The sequence below is a fragment of the Corapipo altera genome, unplaced genomic scaffold (assembly GCF_003945725.1).
Source record: "Corapipo altera isolate COAL_440 unplaced genomic scaffold, ASM394572v1 69, whole genome shotgun sequence".
Lineage (NCBI taxonomy): Eukaryota > Metazoa > Chordata > Aves > Passeriformes > Pipridae > Corapipo > Corapipo altera.
Window position 1 is genome coordinate 3201370 of NW_020884908.1, and position 20703 is coordinate 3222072.

The 20703-nt window shown below is 40.0% G+C and overlaps 1 long non-coding RNA gene across 1 annotated transcript in view; it reads left to right on the forward strand.

Annotated features, from left to right (window-relative positions):
- Window positions 1-409: 409 nt before the first annotated feature.
- Window positions 410-20703, forward strand: part of LOC113951635 — a 34579-nt gene continuing 14285 nt past the window's right edge. Inside the window, exons 1-3 of the long non-coding RNA XR_003529218.1 lie at window positions 410-452; window positions 2991-3076; window positions 10870-10983. This is a non-coding gene — a long non-coding RNA (uncharacterized LOC113951635). The remainder of the gene's footprint in view (window positions 453-2990; window positions 3077-10869; window positions 10984-20703) is intronic.

Genomic DNA, 20703 nt, shown 5'->3' on the forward strand with positions numbered 1-20703 from the left:
CTGAGATAAACACAAATTTCTTTCCAGCCTTATACCTTCCAGCACATGAATTGTGTGATAGCTGCTGATAATCTGGTATGATCAATCAGATTCCCTTCCCCTCTGTCCTCACAGAAAACTGATGACAGGCTTTCTTGATACTCTCTTTAAAGTAGAAGATATGCAAGTTATTTCAAAAATACCTGTTCTTGAGGGAAAATAGAGTCTGAAAAACAGGAGTCCGTGAGCATAAAGCTACTGTTTGAAAGCACTTCAACTCCCCATCTGTGTCAATCCCAGAAGTATGAGAAGAGGCCGATTGCTATGTATGTGTAAGCAGTTTACCTTGTCAGAAACCAAATACTAGTGGCTATTTATTTGCCTTTCTTTCAGAGGAGTGATCAGGACATGAGTCTCAGCACTTTTTATAGTTGTGGGTGGAACGGCAGAGCTGCTGCTGTGAGGAAAGTCTAGTAAGTATCTCTGAAACAATCTCTTATTTTGTCTATATCTTTGTGTTTAGGAGACACAAAGTGTCTCAAAGCTTAAGTTTTAAGGAAGTTGAAACTTTTACACACAAGTACAAGGTAATTTAAGGGGTTTTTTTCTAGCATCAGAGGACAGACTGTGTTAGAATAGAGATGTAACTGGGATCTAGGAGAATACTAAATGCTTTCATCTTTATAATTGAGGTCTATTGGTTAGGTGAAAGGAGATAGTGGTAGTGCTACAGACTAAATATACCATCCTCAAGGATATCAGGATATTTTTCCTGAAAATTTTCTTTTTCCTACTGTATTTATGACATACCTTCCAGATGTCCTTAACAAAATGGACAATTTCCTTGCTTTCCCTTCATGTGTGATAATTTCTGAGATTTAAACATGGCTAGAGATGAAACTTATTCATGTACTTGGAGCACATTGTCCTTTGACAAAATGCCAAGATTTGAGCTAACTAGCAAGTATATTATTGTTGCTTGTAACACATCTGGCAAACCAAACTATACCAGTGTGGGCTACTACATTCAGAACAACAGGACACAGTTTCAAGCTGTTCCAGGGGAGGTTCATGTCGGACATTAGGAGGAATTTCTCCAAAGAAAGGATGATTAAGCATTGGAATTGACTGCCCAAAGAAGTGGTGGACTCACTGTCCCTGGAGGTGTTTAAGAAAAGACTGGACATGACATTTAGTGCCATGATCTACTTGACATGGTGGTGTTCAAAGGTTGGACTCAAAGATCTCAGAGGTCTTTTTCAACCTAATTAATTCTGTGATTCCTTATTGCATCTGCTTTGATAAAAGACTAAAAATACATCTTTAAGGAATTCTGGGATAAAAATAACTATATTGCAAGTCAGTCTTGACTAACATGAAGAAATCAAAAGCTTACTTTGGTGAATGAGAAGGAGCACTTCCATTAAGCCAGAGTTTGCTGTATAAGTGAGTCACTCAAAAAAGATGCATACATCCACTTCCTTTCTTTTAAGTCACATCAAACAGTCTGTTATATACTCCATGCCTATTTAGCCATGGAGGCCTAGCTTAGCATGTACAACACCTAGAGAGCAGGTGTTAGGTACCCAGACCCTGGGTGGTATCACTGGAGAACCAGAGGTATTTCTGGACCTGATCAGGTTGCTTTGGTGACAGTATGAGCATAACCTGTGCTTTGGTTATGTGATGGGGGAGCATTTGCTCAGCCCCCTGCTTAAAACAGCTGTTGCTGTATCAAGTCTTAGAAAGACCACAAACCCCACACATTTTGGTTAGCAATACCATCTTTTCCATGTGGACTTCTCCATCTAACTGTGTGGGGCAGCTCCCATGGCCATTACAGGCCATAAACATCTCCTCCTATAAATTTGTTCTAAACCCCCAATAAAGGCTGTGTTTGTTAAACATCTCATTTAATATCCTAAAGGCTTGTATTGTCATTTAGTATCAGAACTGAAATGCACTCTTTTTTTAACTACACTTTATCTCTCTTTTTTTTTACTTAGTTTGCATCTCTTAGAAGCTGAATTTTCCACTGAGCTTTTCTATCTTGCAAACATAATGTCAGCACCTGCAACTAATTTTTCAATGCATCATATATTCGTATATGTTATGTATGGTTGTAAAATTTACTTTATCTGCCTAGGTACTACAATGTTTTGGGATTTTTTTTCTCTTCTGAATAGAATAGTATATAATTCTTCAGCTTATCTGCTGTACATATGCCATGTGCATAAGTTCTCAGTTTTCCTCAAAGGATCTACCTTTTCCAGTGCTCTGCATGTCAAGAGATATAGGGATAAGTGGAGCTTGATGAGTTACATAAGATGCAACAGCATTTTTTTCTAGCTCTTCTTTTAGTGGCTTCTAACTCTATCCAGATAATCTACGGCTAACAAATCTTGTAAAAATACTAACTCTGGTAGTGTAATTTTTGAGATTTGGAGACACTACTCAGCCTAGGGTGGCTTGAGGCAGTAGTACACATAGTTTCTTAGTTACTCTTCCCAGTTATCAGTATGCTTTATTAATGTTAATTTTTACATAATTCCTTAATAGTAACAATATGCTTGCCATGAAATAAAGATCTGAAGTGTTTATTACAAAAAGAACTACACTGACGATTTAGCTACATTAACAAGTCTGGAAACAACCAAAAATACAGAGGACTGTTTTATATTGTGGTGACTTTTTTTAGAACCAGAATAGCTAAGACTTTTCTTAAAACAGTATCTAAGTCCTGTGGAGACAGAAATACCACAAAGTGGCTGCAAGAGAGATTTTAGGATAATATATTATTAGCAATTGCTCTTTCTGTGGTTGCATGAAACTGGGAACAAAGTCGAGTGGCTTTTTTATGTGTTTGGAATCAGAAGTCCCAAGGTCTCTTCTCATCCCACAAACATGCAGTTTCAAAGAATGTTTATCAGAATGAAAATAGCTGTGTAGGTATGTATATATGAGTTCTGCATGACGCAGCTAAACGACCTGACAACTATTTCTGTCTATAGGTATGTGTTTTGATACCACTGCTCACTTTCAATAAATGCACAAATAAGGTTTGGATTATTCTGCAATTTATTCAGTTCAGTGAAAGGTAAGCTGCAAACAGGATTTACACCCATGAAGATTGTATGCTTTGTTTCTCTCCTTTTAAAACAAATTCCCTCGCTATCAAGGATGCCAATTCAGAAAACAATACGAATCTGACTGTAAAGTTAAGCATTTTAAATCTCATTAGCTTCAGTAAATCCCAGACAGGCTTTTTAAATGATTTGCTGAATAGGAGACAGACTTCTCAGCTACATTAGAATTAATATGCTTTTCACTCTTAGCCTTTCTAAGCTGTTAATCCTGTGCAAAATCCACTTTCACTATTCTCATAGCTTTTGTTTGTTTGTTTGTTTGCTTGTTTATAAGAACTTCTTGAGGTTATTTTTAATCCGTTTGTGCATCTGAAAATATTGGATATCTGCTTGGCTATCACAGGTTTAACCTTACTGCTGAGGTTTGGTTGTGTGCCACAGCTAATGGAAAAAATGTAACTATTCTACAGTGTTTTGAAGTTAAAGCTCAGTACCTCTGAAAATGTACCCAAGTACAGAGGAGTATATACCTAGCTGTTGCATTCACATCTACTACTACTTTTTCTGTTTATTTAATTTTTTCAAAACCAATTAAGACATATTTATGAAAGAGATGAAACTTGTTTGTTAGTCACAGAAATTCTGGTATAAATGCACCTGTGGCCTCTGAGAAGAATATGAATATAGAACAACATGAGCGTGTAGGTTCTTTATGACAGGTATTTTTCTGTCTGTTTTATCCCTTCACTCTCAACTTAATCATGTAGCTTTTAAAACTCCTTGTCTGCATGGTGTTAGAAGTTATAAAGAATAAACCCCTTAAGTTAAAGTCCAGCATGTTCATTTTCCTGAGTAAGCAGCAAAAAATTTTGTTATGTCCCAACTAAAACTGATAACTGTAGTAATGACAAGGTCTTTAAAATACTGATTGATACTGGTAGGATTCAAGGCTAACACACTACAGTGACTTTGCAAACTTCTCTAGATATTTCTGTCCATGGACTTTGTACAGGCACAGATGGCTCCTCTTTAATTGTTGATAACAGTTGAGATGAGCCTCTCTGTTTGCAGACTCACAAAACATTCCTTATGGCTGTGCAGCTATCTGGCTAGCAAAGTTTCATTTGCTGGTTTTAATTCCTTATCTGTCTGTGACCTCCTGGAAGCCACCCAGAGAGATCTTGAATTCCACAAGTTCCTGCAGTTCTGTGGCTCAGTGGCTGAATATTGTTCTAGGCTCACAGAACTGCTTTTAAAAATTGTCAGATTAAGTTATCTTGAAACTTTATATCATACATGCATAGATACAATCACTTTTGTTTTCAGTATGAAATGTTAACTGAAGTTCATCAAAATTCAGTTAATTCTTTAGCTAGTTAAAATATGAAGAGGAAAATCTGTGAATATTTTCCAGTTTATTTTCTCTTGGTTTTAATCTACATTTAAAACTAATAGGTTTTAAGAAGGAGTTTTATGTTTTTAAATAAGCTGAAATAAAATTCTGCTAATATAAATGGAAATACTTCATGCTGCTCTAGCTACAGACTTGAGCTTGTGTGTTGGGATTTGAGACATTTAAACCATCATCTTCCCACAGATTTTGGAGTGACCCAGACAGCAATAAAACTGCCTATGGCTCTGAAAATCACACTCCATACTTGCCTGCTTAGTGTTGTTGGCCAGAATAGCTCTTCAGGGTAATTGTGCATATGTGCACTGTCATCCAAAATAAATCAATGATTTTGTGGAATAAAAATGTCACAGTAGGGAGTCATTCCAGGCTGACACCACCATTCCAGAATAGCTGCACTATTTGCTTTTGCCCTGCAGTCCTGCAGTGGTGTCCATGCTTTGTCCACGTTTTGTTGCCTTGCCTTATTAAAAGCTTCTACTTGCTTGTATGAGCTAGATTTTAAAAGGAAGAGAGGTATTAATGGAAACTTCTAATCACTTTATGCTAGTAACAAATATTAGCTCAAAGGCTAGGTCATTTAAAAACAGTGACATTCTGGAAAGGTGCTTCTCTTTTAATCTCCACCATTACATACAGTGATGCTATTTTTTTCCAACCATGTATCAATGATGTATAGAATGGGGACCTTAAAGATTATCTAGTTCCAACCCTTCATCTTTGGACAGGGATGCCACCCACTAGACCAGGTTGCCCAGGCACCATCCAACCTGGCCTTGAAGGCTTTCAGGGATGGGGCATCCACAACTTCTCTGGGCAACCTGTTCCGGTGTCTCACCGCCCTCTCAGTAAAGAATTTCTTCCTACATCCTATCTAAATCTCTGCTCTTTTAGTTTAAAACCCTTGTCCTGTCACTAGCTGCCAGTGTAAAAAGTTGCTCTCCATCTTTTTTATAGGCCCCTTTTAGGTGCTGGAGGGCCACAATGAGGTCTCCCAGAGCCTTCTCCCTGCTGAACAAGCCTGGCTCTCTCAGCCTCTCTCCATAAGAGAGAAGCTCCAGCCCTCTGACCATCTTTGTCACCTTCCTCTGGGCTCACTCCAACAGGTCCATGTCCTTCTTATGTTGGAGGCCCCAGAGCTGGACAGAGCTTATGACACAAACTCTGGACAGTGATGCTACAACTACAGGTTGATGAAGACCCAGGAAGTAATTTAGAACATAGTTAGAATACCCAAACATAAGAATTACTCACATGAAGACAGACAAATCTGTGTAGCCTAACTTCCATTTTGGAGCAACAGCAGCCAATCACAAATGCTTAGGATAAAGACAATAAGAATGAGCCAACAGACAGTAATATCTGCTTGTGAATTCTCTGAGCTAATGTGCCATCACATTAAAAGCAAGGGTTAAATTCAGCTGACCCTTGCAGCAATGTACTATAGCATTCTAAATGGTTCACCAGTGTTGCCCCATTCGGATGTTAAGTCAGGGTATGATGGGCCAGTACAAACGGAGTCATCACGTACTGGATTTGGAAATGAATTCAGAAAGCTGGTGTGCCAAGGCCAAAGGGAACCCAGTAAGATAAACCTGACCATTCAAGGTCAAAACCCACGAAAACAATGTTATTTAGGCCAAGTGCTGGAATGAGATGGTCGGGTCTGGGGATGTATTCAGCTGAATGCTGGGATTAGTTTTCCTGTCGGTTTGCATCTTCTTGTTGTTTGACATCGTGTCCAAGAATGTGCAAAATCTGCCTGAGTTTTGTTTTCCTCACAGTGGAGGCAAAGTCTCAGGACAATATCCACAAAGGAGGACCCTGTGGATTCCAAGATGTTTAATAATTTTATGCATCTGCTTTTCCCTGGTACATACCTGACAGGTATACATATAGAGATATTTTTTTGTCCTTTTTGCATTCCCTTTTTGCTTAAAACTTAGTAGGAATCAAATTGCTTTGAGACCTCTGTGCTTTATCAAATCTAGCTGCAGTTGCCCCATGGATTCAAAAGGTATTCGGGCTGGGACAAAGATATGCACAGAGACACTGTGATCCATAATGATTTTGTTTCTATTAGGACAAAGGATACAGAGAAATTTTATTAGTTATTCTTAAGAAGTTCAATAACTCTTCAGCTTTCCAAAACTCTTAATGGTAAAGGAAAAATCTCTTATATATTAATGCAACATTCCTATCCTTTACCTTCCCCACAATGGGCCTTGTCACAAAATAATCGCAGCTGACATGAGGAGAGCAGTTCAGCCTAAAACCAGAATTCCACCACTGTGGTAAAAGAAAGGGCTCTCAGTCTCAGACTGTGCCTTTAGCTTGCTAACCACAAGGAGGAGAGAGGTGTATTATTGCTTAAGTGGGAGGTTCCAAAATGGTAACAAGTAGCTGCTCATCTGGAGCACCCTCACTCCGTGTGCATCCCATTGATTCCTCTGTTTTACTTAAATCACAAGAGTCACAGTGGATCTTCAGTTAACAAAGAGGGTGTGAATATGCTGTGATTTGTGTATAGGGGTGCTGGTAGTGCCTTTCCAGAAGGCAAGGCATCACCATCAGTGGCATGTTAACTGTATTTGAGAGAAAGGGCTGCTTAGCGTGATCCTAAAGTGTAATTTGGGGAAGAAAAAATACAGTCCTGAACATATCTCTAGAAAGTTGTCAGTCCTAGCCTTTTTTAGCTATATAGGTATCTTTTTCATGTATTATTGATTAGATTATATTGGTCTGCAAACTGGATGTGCTGCTGTGGAAGCTTTTTTGGCCTGACAGCAAAAATCATTATAACTAGCATCACAGCTATTATCTTTGCTAGTCATCAGAGTAGAAGATAAAGTATCAGCTGGAAGTAAAGACTAGCATTTTGTAGATTCCCAAAGCCTGCTGTTGCCTATCCTCTCCATGGAAGATGAAAGATATTTTTAAATATTTCTGGGTTTTCTCCTTATGAAGAGTGCCTTGAAAATAGGACATGATTACAAGAAGTAAATCACTGAGGTGGAAGACTGGGCATGGGTTTTTCTGAGAATTAATAGGTTGTTTGTGGTTCTCTGTCAGAAACTTAGTTCTGGAAAGAAAAACATAGCTATATGCCACAGGATTTGCTGGGAAGGCAATCTATGATGCCATCAACCAGAGAATGAGGCTATGACAAACTCCCTGGGATCATCTCAGCAACACAACATGCAGTTTGATGAGGCAGAGCAGACAGCACTGATAGTAACTACCTGGTTGACCTACATAATACAGGCCAAACATTCAAAGGACCTAAAATTATATTTTATGTGGTATTATAATATTACCAATGACAAGGTCTTCTTGTTCCAAATAGCATTACAGGATAGGAAAACTGGATCTTCTCCTACTATGGAAAAATAATTAAGGTTTCAGAACCTGTTTTATGCAGCAGTGTTGATAAATTTTATTGGCATTACACCTTTAGAAGATTTAGGATGAAAAAGAAAAGTGCTTCCTTCTGGCAGCAGGGAAAATACTTTCAATACTGAGCTTTTATTCTGAAATAATAAACAGGTGTAAACAGATATGTTAGGAACAGTTCATAATTTGTGCTGTGCAGGCTCCTTTTTACAGACAGGTATCTTTTTTTCTCTGTCTGTACAACTCTTCCCTGCAGGCACTCTGACCAGTTGCACATTGCTGCTCCAGCCCTTACAGGCTGCTCACAGCTGAAACTCAGCTGTAGTTTTTTTCTGAGCTGGCATATCTGCAGGCACTACACATATATTGGCCACTACCTTGCTCTGTGGGTCCCTCTTGCCCTCAGTCTTCTTGCTGTCACCATATCTTTGCTTGTCTGACTGCTTCTACAAAAGATGCTCTTTAATTGTAGTGGCAGATAGTTGTTGGGAATTTGATAGCCAAACACTAAGATGCCAAAACAAAATAGGCATGTTTGCAAATTTAAGATCTCCATCCTAATCCCACGACAGTGTCATACTGAAAGGTTACATCAGTGTAATGTGGTGTAATACATCAGTATTGCACATCAGTGTCAGTGTAATACTGAAAGGTTGCTGAAAGCCCTAAACCTTTGTTACTGGCAATACTTCCTTGTCTCTTGAATTTCTTTAAAGTCCTGTTCACGGTTTTCCGCCAGTCACTCTTGATGAAGGGTTTTTCTCATTCCCAAGGCAATCCTGCCTCACTTACTAGGGAAGATACACAGCAACGTGGAGCTGAAGCTGTCCCACTCCTGGCATGACTCAGAAGCAACAGCATGAGTGGTACTAATGATGTCAAATCAAAACTGCACGAATAGGCAGCACTGAAGGGCTTTTGGGCCTGTTTCAAAACAGTTGTGGTCAAATGGCAGGGAAAGGGTATAGCAGAGAAATTAGCTTTCACATCTAAAGCAACAGCTGAAGATAGATACACCACGGTGCATTCTCTGGAACTGGAAGTATTGAAGGTAGAGGAATGCATTTATGTTGTGGACAATATCAACTATAAGTCTTAATTGTCGGTGGCACTTAATAATCCAGAATTCAGCCCAACATGTAGGCAGCTTCTCTTCACCTTTCACTGCTGCTAGCTCAGGCCCTGACTTGTTTGGAGAATTGTCATTTGAAAATATTATGTATGCCAGCAATTATGCCAAACTGTTCTGTCAGTAGAGTGGATCAAGTAGTCAAAATGATGCACCATTTACAAAGTGCTTAGTTTCTCATTTGCTTACTACAGCATATGAATAAACATCAAGCCGTGGTTTACACTAAAGGAAAACTTTCCCACAAATTCTTAACACTTCTAACCCGTATTTGGGAAAGAGATTTAAGAATCGTTGGTAGTGTGTAGTTTCAGCTCTGGAGACACATTGCACTTGGAAAGTGTTTATCAGGTTGGGAGACCCTCCTTCACTCTATTTGTTTCCATTTCAGGTTACTAATGTCTCTCAGGCTTTGCTTAACAAAAGGGTTTCCTTTCAACAACACTGTGGGAAAAACACAACTCCATTTGAATATTGTCTGTATGACAGCTTCCTCAGGCTCTACAGCTGACAGCTATCCTGATTAAGAGTTACAGGTTCAAAAAAAAATCTCACAGGCCCTGCTGACTGTAATAAAAGTTACTCACACGATGACTACAAAATCAACAGTTGTTTTTCCCGTATAAAGACTTGTTTGAGAAAAGGTCTTCAGGAAGACTTGTTTAAATACAGACCGAGTACTGGATTTTTTTCAAGAAACAGCTACTCAATTCACACTAGAACAAAGTCAGAATCGTTCATTCAAGGATTTCTTTTTCTTTTTTTTTTTTTCAATAGAACATTAGGTAGATTAGCAATACAAAAGCATTCATAGCTCAAGGTCCTTTCTGCCCGTTGTAGCTTTTAAACAAACCCATTTCTGAGTTTTCCCTTTGGACCTTTTTCCCTAGACTGATTAGCCAATGTTTGTTGTCTGTAGTTTTGTAATTTCCACTTCTTGGGAGAAATGTAAATTAAGGAAACTTTATTATCTTGGAGCTTTGTATTTCCGTGAAAGAAAAAACAAAACCAAAAGGTTTACTGTTAAGGCTATGTGTGAAAAGTCACCTTCTCATATGTAAAGAGCTCAGCCGTCTGTCTTTGTTTTGATGTGGGCGTGGATTAAGCGTTTAACAAAAAGTGTTGGTAAAGTTCACACTACTTAACGCTTTTGTGAAGTCTTGCTTAAATACAAACTTTCTGAAATAAAATGTAATTCGAGGCTTCTCAATAAACAAACATATTTTAATTCCTTCTTTAGCTCATTGATACTCACCTGGGAGCCTTTGCTCAGTTTAAATAATGTCTACATCAAAAAGGATTCCTGTCTTTTATATGTGAAAGCTTGGGTGTTTTTCCCATCCCCAATGCTTGTTCTAATAAGAGACATTACCTCCTCCTGCAAACCTCACTTTATTATATTGCAAAGTGTAGCAGAAATAGATGAAATTCAAGTGGTTATTATGGAGGGATTTCTGAATGATAGAGCAAAAAGAACAGAACTTTTTTAGAGAGGCAGCCAAATACCTGACAGAGATATAAAACATTAAAAAAAAAAGAAAGAAAAAGTAGAAAGAATGTAAATTAAACTCACCTGATTACTTCCTTGACACTCTCAGAATATAAGAACAAAGGTTTTACAACTAAACTGAAGAGCAAAAATATAAATGTTTGCTTTTCACTGGGGAAAAATATTTTAATATTTTTAATTTCCCCCGTTCTATGTCTTTACTTCTATGTCCCCTGTTCTTATTGCCTACTAGCTTCTGGTGTCTATTAAAAGATCAGATTAATTTTAATATTAATCTTTTTGCAAGGAATTTTCAGAGACATCAGGTTTAATTTTACCAATCAATATAGCCTTCTAACTAAGTACTTGATTTTTCTTCCAGCTACTCCCTAACATTTGCACAGGGCCTACGAGAAGGAGCAGCTCACACTGTTCAACAGTGATCACTTTGGAAGCTGGTTGAGAGGCCATCACCAACCCCATCTCCTGAGAGGAGGTTTGCAGTGGGATTTAATATGAATATTTGGCTCTACCAGGCAACTGCCCCTCTGGGAATGGCATATCAGACTGCACACCGTGGTGTGAAAAGACACAACATCCAGCACTCCCCTTGGGTGCTAGAAGTCCTACTCATACTGTCATATACGTGCTTCTTGCATAGTGCTCTGTTATTTCTGTGTGTGGTCTATGGGTTTTACACCAGGTGATGAGTGGCAGAAGAAGGAAAGAAGCAATTGCTTTTGCCCTTTCAGAAAACACTGAAGTAGCCAAAAAAAAAAAAAAGCCTTTTGCATCTAATTACCCTGGAGATGCATCTAGCAAGGGCATTGCAAATATAATTCTACATAAATAGTTCAGGGTGAACTACTGGGAACTGTACTGATGCCTGACAAGTTCTTTGCTCTGATCTGTTTTCATTGCACCAGTTTATAGCCTGGTGACCAGACTAAGGTTTGTGTTAACTGTATTTCTACTGCACTGAAAATTCTGTTTGTATTAATTTTACCTCGATTTAGTACAGCAGCACACAGCATTTTCTTTGAAATATAAGGGATTAATAGTTTTACCAGGAAACTTCTGTGATTTGAAAACTCCCAGGAGAAAGGCTGGCTTCAGTTTGTTTCACAGATTAAAGTCACTTCCTACATCTGCATGGTTTTCTCATTCATACATAGGCAGGTCATCATGATTTGCAATTAGAACATTTTTTTTTTTGGGACCCAGGAAGGTCTGATTTTCCAACACCAGCTCTGCAATTGATTTAATGAATAACTGTGGGCAAATCATTTGGTCTTTCTACTTCAGTTTCTGCATTTAAAAACAGGAATAGCATCTGATGAGGATGTGTGTGAGTTTTGATAAATTTAGGAAGGCAGGAACAAGGCTCCTCATGTTAAGAAATTATTAAAGTTTGATAGATATTACAGGAAATATTATATACTGTGAACATTTTATAACATCAATAGACAGACTTGAAAATACATTTTGAACTATAACAGTAAGGAGTTGGCGATTTTGCTGTAGGTTTTGTCTTTAACATAAAGGAGAGCCAAGCTTGTCTTACTCACACCTCTGATCTCAATGGGATGGATGTCTTGTAGGGTGGGACTAGCGACTCACAGAATAAGGGTTGTGAAGTGTTGCCCCACAAGGGTAACTTTCTGCAGGGCACAGGAGAATTTTGTGATCTCTAGCAATGCTAATGGCAGTCATGGGGTGAAAAATATTGCACAGAGGGCTGGAAAAATAGGGGTATATACTATTCATTTTGACTTACAAAGGGGTTTTTTAAGTTAATATCCACTATTTCTAACAAGAAATACATCCATAGTTCTTTGCTTTAAAAGTAGATTTGTGGGGGAAATGGGAATAGTCTGTTCAGATTTTTCATGATCACCAGGCTAAACCTATCTGCCTAATTGCATACCACAGCATCCAAACTGTAGAATTGTTTGAAAAAAACCCCCAAAACAAACAACAAACTTCTCATTGCAACTAGCTTATCCTGAGGCATTTAAAATGTATCTTGTAGAGCCTAGTAAAGCAAACACTTCAATCGTTTAGTAGTTATCGTGAGTAATTAACTGTTAGCAGTGTTCTCAGGAAAAGCGTGACATTTTGTTAATGTTCTGCAGGAGCTAGTAAATATAACCAAGGGAGAAGTTTGTTGTCAGCATCACAAAGATAGCTGACACAGAAGAACTAGGGTATATTGTAATGTGGGAGAAAAGGAAGGAAGATTAATTACTGATACATTTCCTGGCATTCACCTTTATAGTCTCAAATCTTGTGGCGGCATCTCTCCTCTAAACTGTGAAGAAATACAGGGGTCTGATTCCCTTAAATTTAGTGACTTTGTACCAAAGATGTGTTCAGTAGATAGCATTTATTGTTAAAAGGAGTATTTCTCTTGACTTTTCATAAACAATTGTCTTTTCCAGGTGAGTGATTTCCATTTGACTTACCCAGCACAGAATTATTATTTTGCTAGCTTAGTGAAAACTCCATAATATTCCCATTTCGGTTTTTTAATTCTGACTTGGGACCGTTTTAAAAGGACATTCTTCTACTAAGAAAAGGGAAATGATTATGACAAAGTGATAACAAATCTTGTAGACATCTTTTAAGTGCCAAGCCACTGTCTTGCTGAGGGCAACAATGCGTATTCCCAGCAAGACATTGATCTTCTGTGTATTTTAGTCTTGCACTTCTGCTGGGTGAGGGTATCACCTCCCCAGGGAGGCCTAACTAATATTTAAGGAAGCTTTAAAGAGGGAGAGAAAATAATATGCATGTCCTGGGAGAGGGGGAAAGAGAAGTGGGAAAAGAGAAGAGGGAAAAGCAGCTGTCTGGAGAGCATATCACAGTAAGTAGCATAGTAAATTGAAATTAGGATATAACATGGCTTACAGGAAAAGCCTTTGCTTTCAAGTGGCTGCAGGCAGAGAAAATGGTGAGAAACATTAAATATGATGTTAAAATGGCAAACACAAAGCTCTGTTTTTACTCTGCCTGTGATGCTGGCAGATGCTCATATTGGACAGGGTGGGAAGGAGTGGCTCCCCAGACAAGGATGCAGGAAGGCTGTGAATATTCTGTCCAGCCTTGGTCTTTTCCCTCCTCATTTTCACTCTCTCATTCTCCAACTCCCTACTTCCTACCTCCTACTCAGAAATTTCTTTTTCTGGCAGTTTTGTGAAGGGTTTCACAGTTCTACCCCCCACCCTCAGGGTGGTTGGGAAAGAGATGAATGGGAAGAAAGGTTGCAGCTGGAGCTGGGCTGCCTTTAGCGCACACAAAAACCTGCAACCTCCTGCTCTGTGCTCTTCCCTCTCCTGGCCCAGGGTGAGCCAAGCTGCTGCCATGGTGCTGGAGGCCTGGTGGTGCTTCCTTTTGTGCCAGAGCGCAGGCTCAGCAGTTTGGACACGGCAGCTCTGGATGGGAGCTACGGAGGGCAAGGCTGTAGGGCAAGAGCCAGTTGTCTCAGGAGGTGCCTTAGCAAGCAGAAGATGCAGGTATTAGGGAAATGAGGGGAAGACCCCCGGAGGCAGTGCTTTGATGAGGCTCTGAGGAGTGCAGAGAACCAGCTAGAGGTGCTAGGGGCCCCTGCTGTAACATGGGCAGCAGGATTTGAAAAGCTTTGCCTGGATGAAGCCTGCATGCACTTTGTTATGTGTTTTTTCATGCAAAGACTTGGCGCAGGGAGAGCAGAAAGTGTGCACTGTTTCACTTGAGGAACTGGAACACCTGGGTTGGGGCAGGCAAGAAGGTGGAGGTACAAATAAACAGGAACGGAACAAAGAAAGATGACAAAAGCACCGAAAATGTGAACAATACTTTTTAAAAGCAAATAGGAGTTGGAAAATTTCCCAAAGCTGAACTGGTTGTTACTTAAAGGTTGTATTAGCCTTGAACTTCTTTTTAACTCTTGCTTCAGCAGCAGGCAAAGACTGTTTTGGAAAGCAAGGCTGGAGGTAAAGAAATCAATGGTCTGTAGCTACCTTAACTGACAAGTGGAACGTCTCTCTGGCTACATAGGGACAGAAGAACCAATATTCTGTGGTTTTGTTTCGCCAGAAATTATGTTTGGTCATCTTAAAGTACTTTGACATAAAACCTTTCATGTAAGGAATGCACCACTGTGACCTGCTGTCTAACATTAGTGATGACTTTGTCTTGATTGCAAGGTTGTATTTTTGTGATATGAAGTGGTTAGGAAATACAACCCCATTCCTGTGAAGCAGCTCAGTGAACAAATGCAGCTTTTTGGAACACCTGACAAGACCTGCATTTGTGGTCTTTAAAACACACCATATGTCTCACCTGCCTCAGTGGGCTACTGTGGTGTGGGTGCAACAGTCAGTGGCAGGAGCGGAATGCTTTATGCCAGTGTTGCTACAAAATCCACATAATTCTGTGAATCAGTATCATTTATGATCCTAAATTACTCTTCCACAGTGGCTAGATTAGAATATTTCCAAGTTCCTCAAAATCTTTCCTTCTTACTGACATCAGTTTCTTTTGAATATTCAGATTGCTTTTCCCACCATCACCGATCACTCTCTAATAGCATCTTTTGTGTGGACTGTGCCTTGTCTGTATCAGAAATTTAGACCATGTTAGAGTTCACTCGCCAACAAATAATAAAATAACCACCCTGTTACTGAACTAAAAGCAGAACTAGTTTTGGGCAGGTGATATAAACAAAAGGGAGAACCTTAAATCTTAATGGGCTCTGCACAGTAGAAAGATAATTTTTACAAACTAACTCCACACTTCCATCACTCTCAAAAGTGTGTTCTGCCCCTACCTTTGAATTGTTTCTGATATATGTGGCATGCTGTTACATTCTTTGTTCAGACCACTTTCCCAGTAAAAGACTAGACACCTCCTTTTTTTACCTGGATCCCTTTTCTCCTAGATTAGTTATTTGAACTGGCTCAGGAAACGAGTCTGACAAGATCTGAGGAGAGCAGCAGGCAAACAGAGTAGTCATGCTGCTGGGAGAAGAGCCGGCAGTCTAGGTGAGCAGCAGCGGGGAGCTGTGAACTTCATTTCCGCATAGGTGCTGAATGTTTTAGGAAGGTTTAACAAAGCAAAGCTGTTCTGACAGCAGTGGAGTCGACGGACGAGTTGATGGCTCTATTTTAAGACCCACTCCCAAAATGAACCCTGTTCACATGGGTCATGAAAAGGCAGTAGGTTGTGTTGCTGCTTTGCTTCCCCGGGCATCTAGATTTGGCTTGAATATGTTTTGAGTTGCACTGGACTTCTTTCTTGGGAAACACAGAAATCGAGGTAACTCCAAATATCATTTAACTGTGGCACCAAAATGAGACATTGCTCACGGTTAATTGAGCAGATCTGTGGCTTTATCTCCTCCCTACTGCTGAAATAGTTAACGGTGTTGACATGTAAATTATCTTTACTGTTTCTTTAATGCAGAGCAGAAATTGTCTCTCCCAAACAAGTACAGTCCACCCAAGGAACCATTACACAAATACCCCAGGACTTGCTCCCAGCTACTTGGTTGGTTAATTATGTGCCCCACCTCTTCCTTATCAGACCAGGAACCCTATTTCATCATCAGCAAAACTATCACAGACACGACATAGCCAGCAGCGTTCCTAAGATAACTGCAATCCCTTCACCTAACATGCACTGTCAAAACATTGTTGACCAACTCACTGGCATAGTGCAGTGACTATCACACTGTGGACAGACCAGTGCCACCTACCACTGTGCACATTTCACCAGGGCTGGAATATATGGATGTGGCAGAAGTGCCTTCTCCACAGCTCACACACTTCCCAATCATACCCGTCAGCTCAGCGATCCTGGTAATCAAAAATAACAACAGTACTGGGAAAAAAACCTCTGACACTATTTGCAGCTTCTGTATCCGTCCCACTCAGGTGAACAACTACCTGCCTTTGGGCTCCTCTGGTGCTCTAGAGCCAGTTTAACTGGTTTGGATCTGGCATGGTCTGCTCTGCCAAAGCCAATAATGCCTGGGGCACCCAGGACAGCCTGTTGTGCCTGTTGTTAGTGAAGATGGTGCTTCACTCTTGCTCAGTAGCTTTTCTATTCTATGCTGGATGATTTTTTTTAGAATGTCACTACAGATTTGGATGCCATTGATTGTTTTGTGACTGTTTGGGTGAGCTTTGGGACTGTTTTCAACCTTGACTTGTTTAAAAATACAAAATGCTTGCATAAATAGCAAAGTGGATAGAGATTTTCTGTTTCTTAGACCTATCTGACATTATAGACTTTAACATAGAAAACAAAATGCCTGTTTTCTGGCACAATACAGAAAGAAGCTCAAGGATGGGAATGTGCCACAGAGGAAGAGAAAGGAACAGTGGGGATCTCTGTAAGCAAAATGTCTACAAATAACTGTTTAACTATGGCCTTAATCATATCAGCATGTCATACTACCTATGTACATTTGTTGTGAACCAGAGAAGGGAATTAAGTGCCTTTAGTTCTGCTTCTTTCCCAGACCACATTACAGCTTGCTTAGGTCCTTTATTCCCATTCCCAGCACAGTGGGTGCTGTAAGTGAAATGTGGACAGGTATAAACTATGTGTGTGCAGGGGGGAATTATAGTGTTCAGCTACACAATAAGCCAGTATTACTGCTGAAACTACAGCCTGAGGCACTCCCTCCCCCCAAAAATAAAAGGGGGCAGCTGGAATATTTTTATTGTGCCTGAGTTTGGCTATCCACTTTGCAGCATAGCCTCACAAAGTGGCAAAGCTGAAGGAACAGGATGCAGCAGCTTGAGGTCAGGATAAACAGAAGAGGGATGCTGGGAGTTCCTGCAGCCTCAGTGTCTGCACGGGGAACCACAGCCTTGGGACCTCTGGCAAGCTGATGAAGTAATTTATGTGAAGGCTTGGACAGTAACTCAACACAAATGAAGTTGTAGGTGTAATGATGTTTTGAATCAAAACAAACTAGTTCAAAATTTAAATCAATAGCAAGTGCTTAAAGCTATAATTCAGGAGAGAACTACTACTGGCATAATAGTCCACAGTTTTGAAATGCAGATCAGTAAATTTCTCTGAAGGCCATTTGTTGGGCTTCCTGTGAAATTATATGTGGCTCCTGAGATAAGGCTTTAATGCAAAATGTATATCAGCATATTCTTAACTGTAGATATGTGAAGTCTTGTTTACCTGCATGGCTGAAATGGGACATAGGATGTTATTTCACAACACTTTTAGCTGACTTGAGCCAGCACTGCTGCCCAGATCAGTGCAAGAGTGAAGTTAGAAGATCCAGTTGGGCCAAACTAACAGGTCATTGCTGCTGAAAAGGGGTGGTTCTTCTGTCCTCCTCCTCAACCTGCCTGCCTGCTGCTGACCATGCACTCCATACACTTCTCTTGCCCTGGCTCTGTATTCCTCTCATCCTTCAGGGAGCCATTCCAGCTCCGTGCAGTTAAAACACGACAACGGTGGTCCCATGGTTTAATGAACTGAACTGGTTCTCTGCAAGGACACTTGGACTTTAGGGATGTAGAAGCAAGAAGGACCTGGCTCCACAGCTGCAGACAGGTGTAGAGGAGAGGGGAAGGAGGGTGTGGGACTGATGTTTTTGGCAGCAGCAAGCTATTAAATTGGTTTGGCTGCACCTTCTAGCTGCAAGCAGAGGTAACCCTGCTGCAGTCCCACGTAGCTCTTGTTTTTTGCTTCCCCACCACCTCCCTCCTTGTGCCAGCAGCAGCATTTGCACAGCCAGCTGATGAGCTGCACCAGGCGTCAAAGCCAAACCAACAAAACCATTGCTCAGCTTCAACCAAGATCAGCTTTACAGATGAGTGGCAAGGGGGCAGGGTATGGGAGTGGAGGGAAAAGACCATGGGGTTTTATTCCAGCAGCAGAGGCTGCTTAAGGTGTTAGTGAAAGTACATCCCTGGAGGCCTGCTACTGTGGTTAAGCCCTAGAAAATGAGACATACCAGCTTTCCAGAGCATATTTGCATGAAGCTCAGAGGGTAAAGGCTGTGGATTCCTCTGTTTCACATTTTGTTCACTAACTTTTTCCAAAGGGTAACTTGACCCAGTTACCCATCTCAGGCAATCCTAGATTTCTCCTTTTATTAAAATCACCCTGTGATTTAGTAAGGAGTGTGCAAATGAATCACCTTGTCAAACAAGTGGAAAAAAATACACTGGCTTTAGGTTTTTGAAAAACATCTGACCTGTTTGTTTGCTAGATATTTGTTTTAGAACATAATAACTGTTATTACTGCTGAGACAAACACAATACAATGCCAGAAGCTAAACTGGATTCACTGCCGATTTTGCATTTTTAAGTTCCAGTTACCCAGGCTGTCTGTTTTCAGTTCCAAATCATCACAAAACAACCAGATTTAACTTCTCAAGAAATGCTGGATTTACTTGAAAGAACTTTGTAGATATTAAGAGGTTGCTGGATGTGTTTTAGCGTTGGCTGTAATGGATGAAGTTTAAAAGCTTGAATTTTAGATTACACAAGACTGAGGAGCATAGAGCCAAAAATGGAAAAGCTGGACTGATGATGTGAATGTAGCCCACACATCAGCTGCAGAGCTGAACACACAGTCACACTTTGGCTTAAAAATAGCCCCAATAAGCTGCCCTCCAAAGTTGTCATTGTGTGACTGAGAAGGCAACAGAGGGTAAGAATGAGGTGGTGGCCTTGGAAGAGGAATGGGATGGCAGCTGGGCCCCTGAAAGAAACATCTGTATGAAAGTAACCTGCAGGGATGTCCTGGTGGGCTGCAGTGAGAAAGAAAAAGTGGTGATGCAGAGAGTGTGAGCAAAAGCAGAGTTACACTAAGCCTGCCACCAAACACCATGTTCAGGGAAACCCCACACCAGCCATGGCCTTGTTGATACGTATTTAGGATGACTTCTCTTCTGTTACAGAAAAAAACCATCACTTTGCCACATTACAACACCTTTCCTGCATTTCATGCACATTTTTGTACATTTATAAAGCCCTTTATTATTTATTTTATGCCAGTCTTTAGCTGACTGTTATTGGCTAGGTATACTATTTTGATGTGCAGTTATGTTTTTCTATCATACCTATCCTTGCATGTGAAAAGAAATTGAGATTCTGCCACAATCCCTCCAGGACACTGAAATTTGCTTTCTGTATGCATTTATACAAAAGCAGCTTCAGTGTTCACAGGGAAAAAAGAAGGGTCAAGAAAAAGGATGAAGAAAATTAACTTTAACATTTGAATTCACTTTAGGCTTGTAATTTTTTTTTGTTTGTTTTTGTGTACTGTAATTACAGTTCTGTGTTCCCTTGCTCTGAGTAATGTGCTCCATGAATTGAATGTGTGTTTTTTCAAATTAACCCTTGGAATCACAGGGTAATTTAAAGATGTATTTTATGATAGTCAGAGATATAGATATACAAAATAACATGGAAGAACTTATTATAAGTTCTTGGGGCAAGTAAGCCCAAATCCAAAAGATTCATTCCATGAGCATTTCATTTAGTGTCAGCTTGAGCCAGGTTGGCCATGTACACAGACTTTTAGCACACTATAAAATGCTTTTAGGAACAGAACATCTTTGGGACAAGTCCATCTTTGGGAAAAGCAAGAAGAGAAGAAGTTTTTCACTAAAGAAAGAAATACCAAGAGATAAGCCCATATTACCATATTGCTAATGATAATGATAAACATAATATCCTGCATGGTATTAGAGCTATTTAAAAAGTATACCCTTTAGAGCAGCAGCTCTTTTTTCAGTCATCTAAGGGCTTGCTGCTGCAGCCCTTCTTTTGCACTAGTGCTGATGTTTGTCTGAGCTGCTCCATTATGCTTTTCCAGCAGAAAGTAAATTCAATCTTTTTCTGCCACATAAGGAGTATCTGTATTACTCTTAACATCTGTTACCACTACTTGTGCTTAGCTTGTGTCTACAATCCCCTTCTCTGTTCTCTTTCCTGTATGAAAACATTATTTGGACAAGGGGAAACAGTTTTAAACTAAAAGAAAAGATATTTAGGTTAGATGTTAGGAAGAACTTCTTTATTCAGAAAGTAGTGAGGCACTTGCACAGGTTGCCCAGAGCAGCTGTGGATGCCCCATCCCTGGAAGTGTTCAAGGCCCCCATGTTGGATGTGGCTTTAAGTATCTGGTCTAGTGGGTGGCATCCCTCCCCATGGCAGGAGAGTTGGAACTGGATCACCTTTAAGGTCCCTT